Below are 5,704 nucleotides of genomic sequence, written 5' to 3'. Positions count from 1 at the left end.
AAAATATTCCAGAAGGTTTATGATGTTCATGATCTATTTAACCGTTTTTTAACAATTTGACTTTGTCGGAAATTAAATAAAATACAATAAATCGCATTATACATTTAGTAAAAATGTAACAACTTTATTTTTCGTGTCAACGTTCAGTTATTTCAGAATATTGTAATGGAATTTTTTGGTCATGTAACTGCAATGACAAATTTTATTACCAGTTGTTTGTCTTTTTAATAAGTGCAGCCTGTCAACGTTTTAATATATTATCAAAAATTGAGAGTTTAAAAAGAATCGTATAATAGGTTAAACAATGATAATTCAAAGTGAGTCTGCTAAAAATATTTTCTATGATAATTTCATAAACAAACATAGAAATTAGCATTTGCTGTTAAATTTTTTTCTTTATGGATGTAAATTTTTTCAGAATTTTTGTAACCCAATTATAATTAAAATTAATTAATTAAAAATGTTTACTTTTTACTTAATTAATTATTATTTTTTGGAAGAAGTGACGCTGAATTCTGTATGATTATTATTAGTTTTTGAGATATGGTAAAAATATATTTTTATGGGTAAAGTCACTACGGTCTGCGTGTGGAAATGGGCTTCTTTTTTTGTCATGCTATGATGACTAAAAATTCAGTCAGAAATATATAAACAAATAGTATTAGAGTTTATAGAAGTGTCATTAATTTAATTCGCAATTAAATGCGTAATTAACTGATCACGTGACCACATTGATTCAATTTCATTGGTGTATTTGCGTTGTTAACTTTTAACAACGGATTAAATTTTAATGAAGCTTTCTATAAACCGGTCCTAAGAGCCAGTTTACAGAACATTTTAATTGCAATCAAATTTTAATTCTAACTTAACTGGACTGGATTTGTCAATGCATTTTAAATGGCAACTTAATTGAAATTAGTTAGTTAGTAGCTTTTGGAACAGTAATGACTAATGAAGTAATGATATAGGGCATTTTTTTGTTTTGTATATTTGTATGTTGCCGAATATTTTTCTTGCTATATTTCTGTAGTATACTAACCATTTTAAATAAAATGTTAAAAATGTTATGTCCATAAAATTAGATTATTGATCAGTTCTCATTCAAAGTGATTTAAAGAAAACCACTGGTTCTCACTATTTTTACAAATATATAGATAACCCTTAATGCACTTCATAAGAATTGAGAACAAATATGTGTTGCCTATATAAAACCTCATCGTTATAAAGCGAAAGACAAATTACACATGTTCCTTTTATTCACATTATTTCATTATTCCACGTGAAGATTTAAATGAATTAGCCGATTTGGCTTAAAATATAGTACTTTTTGCATTTAACGGTTAAAAGTTTATTTTCACATTTGCCGACACGTGGATTTTCTCTGCGTGACTATAACCCACGCAGTCAGTACTTTCACAACTCTGCTAAATAAAATTATCAGTAAGACTTAAACATCTGCAAATGTTTGCGATTAAATTATTACAATTTTAGGGCGTTTTTTTGGTTATAATAAATCAACAATCCGGCTTCCACAATAAATAGAAATTCTAAAAAAAATCGTATCTCACAGCTGCTAAAACTGTGAAACTGTCTAAAGTAATTGCTTCACATTATGCATCTTATCTTTGCGAAATCAAAATGAGAACAAAAGCGCCTAAGTGATTTCTCCGCGAAGAGAACATCTACTGCGAGACAACAATAAAATTATTAAAAATATTGATAACTTTATCAGGCCAAAAATTTCCGTTAAAACATTTTATTACCGATAAAAAACAAAAAGAAACAAATAGATTAAGTGCTTTAAAAACTAGCAAAATACTCAAAGAAAATAACATAATAAACGTGCTCATCATTAGTGGCTTTGCTAACTTTCTAAAAAAAATAAACTTAAATTCAAAGACGAGGAAATTTAATTTGATTCACTCATCATTCAGCAAATAAATTATGGCAATGCCATCAGTATTCATCATCAAACCTAGTTTACGAATGAGAATATTTAATTGAAGTCTGATTCATCACTTATTGTTCATTAAGGAATGCAGATTCATTGTTTAAAGCTGAAGAAATTGACTAATGAATGAGTGGTTTTTACGATAAACACGTGAAAAACGTGGCTGATGGTTTGCCACACTTACTTGTTTCATATCAATAAAATAACTGCATACTAAATAAGAATATCTCGTTTTTAGCAATTATTTTAGTTGTGTGTTTTTTCCTTTCAAATAATCTTCGTACAGTAATAATTGCTCACGATTCGTGGTGAATGGTAACCAGCTAATTATTAGCATAGATCCAAACATGAGTAATTAGGTTTATGATTAGTTCAGTCTTAACACATTTAAACAGTTGCAATTAAAAAAATTAAGCCACAAGCTGCAAAAATCGAAAAATCTTCGCAGCAACTTTCCAGAACTTTCTTGTGCTAGATCGCAGACGTAGGTGTGCAAAACCTTTACTTGGTGCTAATGATAATGGCCAGTAATGTCAATAAAATTATTTCTTGCAACACTGCGGAAAAAAACATTTTTCAATCCTTGTGTAAAAATGCGCACGGACTGACTTATGCACGCGGCACCACATTTCCGATGGTCCATACATTACAAGCATCTGTGTGGTGCCGTGGGCTTACAAACTCGTATAAAAATCGAGTCAGGCAACACATTATCCATTCATTTACTTCCTTGTGATAAGTAGGTGTACGTTATTTATCTAACCCACACTATGGCGAGCACTGCATGCTGCAAAATTGGTATTTAAACAACTCCTAGTTTACTCCTTTCAATCTACGGTTTTTAAATTTTCGCAGGTTCTGACGGTACTCACACCGTCATCAAGCAGTGCATTTTGAAGACCGACGAAGGGGAATTCGACTGCGAATGCATATGCAAGTGTGAGTGCACCGGCGATTGCAAAAATTGCACCTGTGACTGCAAATGCACTCCAGAGACTGCCCAGAAGATCCAAACGGCAGATGGTGTCAAATACCGATGCGAGTGTAAATGCAAATGTTGAATTTTGTCAATAAACGGGTGAAATTTTTGCTACCAGTTTCGTTGCCCTCCGGAAACGCCAAAGAAAACGGAAATGTCGATACAATGAAATAGTGTCTAGATACGATCGCATTGTTCCTATTTGGCTTCGGTACTGCCCCGGGAATATTAATTGCAAGCTGAGATTCTCCTAACGCAATCTGTCATGCGTAGTGTCCTTGATCTCGGGCAAAAATTTCAGATAACTGCTCTATTAGAAAGGAAGATAAGCCCATGAATGGGAGAAATGCACCCAACCGGAAAAATTCCAACTCGACGCGACGTCGTTCACCCAATTAATAAAATTTTAAAATCGTCACCGATAAAATTACAAATTAGAAATTATTTCGCGAAAACGGAAAAACGATAACAACTCGACAATGTTTCAGAGAACACGACCTCCCTCATAACAAAAATCAATAAAAAACCTCCTTGGTCATACGTTTGCTGCAATTAGTTACCTAAACAGATATTTTTGTTTATGGTGATTAAAATAATTGAGCTTCTGGTACGAATTTTAACAGAGAATTTCAAACTAAAATTATTTTGTAAGTAACGTTATTTTTCAGCCTATTTTAAACTTGATTTTTTCAACAGAAATTGTAGTCAGTGGCGTATTATAGCAGAAACTTAGGAAACGCAAAAATTTCAAGAGGCGCAAAATATTAGAAAAGGGTTTTTTTCTTCAAAGATATGTACTGGTCGGAGCAAAATAAATTCGCGGTCATTATTTTATTTAGAGACTAAAGAGAATTCGGATTTTTGAGCTCTTTGTCAGATGTGACCACGGGTGAAATCAAAAAAATGCTCAAAGCCGATTAAAATTTACAAAGAACAAGTTGATCATACTCGTAACTTAAAAGACGAATTACTTTAAATCATCGACATAGATCTTTCATTTAATGATCACTAAAAAACTGAAGGTGAAGATGAAGACATATTTTCGAATCTTGTAATTTTGCTGAAAATCTTCGTTTATAAAGCGTTGACTAATTGTACACTACTAGTGGTCGTTAGGTCAGGTCAGAGGCTGTAGATGCGACCTGAAATATATATATATATATATATATTTTTAATTGTACACTGGTAAAAGATTGCTTTCGGGATTAAAAAGAGTAAAAGACTACCGTAGATCTATATTATCTAATCTTAAATTGAACGCGCTGTGCATCAGAAATGTAGCTTAATGCTATTTTTGACAGTAAATTACTGCCATAGTATTTGTTAACAAGAATCATTATTGTTTTTAACAACATCTCACACTTTTTAATTTTTTAATTTTGTATGTACTATGTATTTATCACTAATTACTTCAAATATTTAAAAAACAAGTTTCATAAGGCCATTCATAAAGCACGATGTCAAGTTTCAAAAACGAGTGGCGTTAGCCACGAGTTTTTTATAATTTTTTGTAATTTGCCCCCTTTTTGCCGTTTTTAAACAAAAATTGTTATTTTGATCAATTTAAGGATTTTTGTGACGACTGGTAATGTCTCAGTTTTGAAAATGATAAATTAATTTAAAATGTTTGTTTTATCTAAATTGTCAAAAACGGGAGTATGGATGATAATAAAGGTAATCTTGCAAGAACGCTATTTGAAATTTGTGAAATTGACAAAAATACGGTCGGGAATTTGCCAACACTAAATATTTTCGTAAAATGTTCCGTCAACTAATGACTATAATGACATCGCAGTTAATGACGTTGCGTGCGTTAATATGTCTATTATAGCATCAAAATGGAAGCAAAACACAAAAATAACTATTTTTAAGAGACACTTTTACGATAGTTGAGATACACACCATTATCATTATCAAAATTTATAAACAATAAGAAAAGCAGTTAATGATGTATCAAACACTAAAATTTTAAAAAGAAATACAAGGTGGGTTTACCAAATGTATATTTTTACGATATATCTCTAAACCTCTAAACCTAATTAATAGTCATACAAAAATCCATATACGCCTGAATTTTTCTTCTGATTTTTTCTTCAATTGTTTATAACTAAAATTAATGAATTAATTAATTATCACTAAGTTTAGCAGCAAAAAATTGTTATAGGTACCATATGTCATCCGAGAACAAGCAATAATGCTTAGGTAAATGTCGTTTTATCATCAAAATCCGTAAAACATGTCGGTTGTCCAAAAAAAAGATTAATAAAGTAAAAATTCAAATAAACACAACTTCCCAAATAGAAAAAATAAGCTCGAGGGGAAAAGTTTTTTTTAGGTTTTGAGCGCCAAAATTGATTGATACGCCACTGATCGTAGTTAGTTCCAAAATGTATAATTTCCCTCAAGACATTAATTCAAATTATACATACTTCGCAACCGAAACATAGGTATTAAAGCAGAATGTTCAAACTCGAAGACACATTAAATACTAGTGTAAAACTTATTTTCAAAGTGAGCAAAATCCGTTTGGTACATAATCTGACTTCAAGTGATTTTATAAATCTTGTTTTTCGTTTTTTTTCTTTGTTAGAGAGAGTGTTGTATCTCAAGACATTTTTTGATACCTTGAAACAATACTAAGAACAAATGCCTGTTACAAAAAATGTTTAAAGACTCCAAACTCCTATACATGCAAGCTGCTGTCCCAAGGTGTAGACTATGAATGTTTAGTGATTTTTGTTAATAACTTTTTCTTTATTAGAAAATTTAATTTT

General features: G+C 30.9%; 1 long non-coding RNA gene across 1 annotated transcript; it reads left to right on the top strand.

Moving 5' to 3' along the window:
• The first annotated feature begins 1,266 nt into the window (after window positions 1-1,266).
• Window positions 1,267-3,039, top strand: LOC135267190 (uncharacterized). Its single transcript, XR_010335551.1, has 2 exons — window positions 1,267-2,749; window positions 2,807-3,039. It is a non-coding gene; the product is annotated as an uncharacterized LOC135267190 (long non-coding RNA).
• The last annotated feature ends 2,665 nt before the right edge of the window (window positions 3,040-5,704 follow it).

This window comes from Tribolium castaneum, chromosome 9 (genome assembly GCF_031307605.1).
Source record: "Tribolium castaneum strain GA2 chromosome 9, icTriCast1.1, whole genome shotgun sequence".
In the NCBI taxonomy this organism is placed as follows: domain Eukaryota; kingdom Metazoa; phylum Arthropoda; class Insecta; order Coleoptera; family Tenebrionidae; genus Tribolium; species Tribolium castaneum.
The sequence above is the reverse complement of the archived record's forward strand: the minus strand, read 5'-3'. Positions and strand labels throughout refer to the sequence as shown.